General features: G+C 43.1%; 1 non-coding gene across 1 annotated transcript; it reads left to right on the forward strand.

The window, feature by feature from the left end:
• The first annotated feature begins 235 nt into the window (after positions 1-235).
• On the forward strand, positions 236-342 carry LOC120271294. Its single transcript, XR_005539911.1, has one exon. It is a non-coding gene; the product is annotated as a small nucleolar RNA R71 (small nucleolar RNA).
• Positions 343-826: the final 484 nt, after the last annotated feature.

Consider the following 826-nt stretch of genomic DNA (forward strand, 5'->3'; position numbering starts at 1 on the left):
CAAATTTTCCACTTGCGCCGCTAATGAAGTTACTGCATCTATCTCATGAAGACCGGCCACCTTTTTCTTCTCTCTTGCATTCCATTGGTAGCTGTTTAAACCCATTTTTTCAATAAGTTGACAAGCCTCGTCGGGGGTCTTACTACCTAAGGTACCTCCTATTGCCGCATCCAAGAGTTGTCTTGTACTTAGATTCAACTCGTTGTAAAAAGTCTGAACAATCATCCACTCTGGGAATCCGTGTTATGGGCACTTTCTCAGGAGCTCCTTAAACCTTTCCCATGTCTCGAATAGAGACTCCAATTCCAACTATACAAAGGATGAGATCTCATTCCTAAGCTTTGCAGATTTCCAGAGGGAAATAATGGGCTAGAAAAGCTTCTAACATCTCCTCCCGTGTAGTAATCGAAGCTCTAGGTAATGAGTGTAGCCACTGATTTGCTCTCCCCTTTAGGGATAATGGGAAGGCTCTCAACTTGATGGCATCATCTGTCTCCCCATTTATCTTGAGCATATCACACACCTCGAGAAAGTTTTCTATGTGACTGTTTGGATCCTCATCGGCCATACCATTGAACTGTGCAGATTACTGCAACATGTGGATGAATGCTGGCTTTAGCTCGAAATTCTGAGTTGTAATTGGGGGTCGCACAATACTCGATTGTCTGAACAAAACTGAGGGTCTAGCATAATCAAAGAGTGCCCTCTGTTGCTCATTCTGATCTTCCATATTATCTGACCCTTCAACTTCCAAATCAGCTAGATTAGATTGTTCTTCCACAGGTCCTTTCCGTTTTCTTCTAAGTGTTCTTTCAAGCTCGGGATC

Source organism: Dioscorea cayenensis, chromosome 10 (assembly GCF_009730915.1).
Source record: "Dioscorea cayenensis subsp. rotundata cultivar TDr96_F1 chromosome 10, TDr96_F1_v2_PseudoChromosome.rev07_lg8_w22 25.fasta, whole genome shotgun sequence".
In the NCBI taxonomy this organism is placed as follows: Eukaryota; Viridiplantae; Streptophyta; class Magnoliopsida; order Dioscoreales; family Dioscoreaceae; genus Dioscorea; species Dioscorea cayenensis.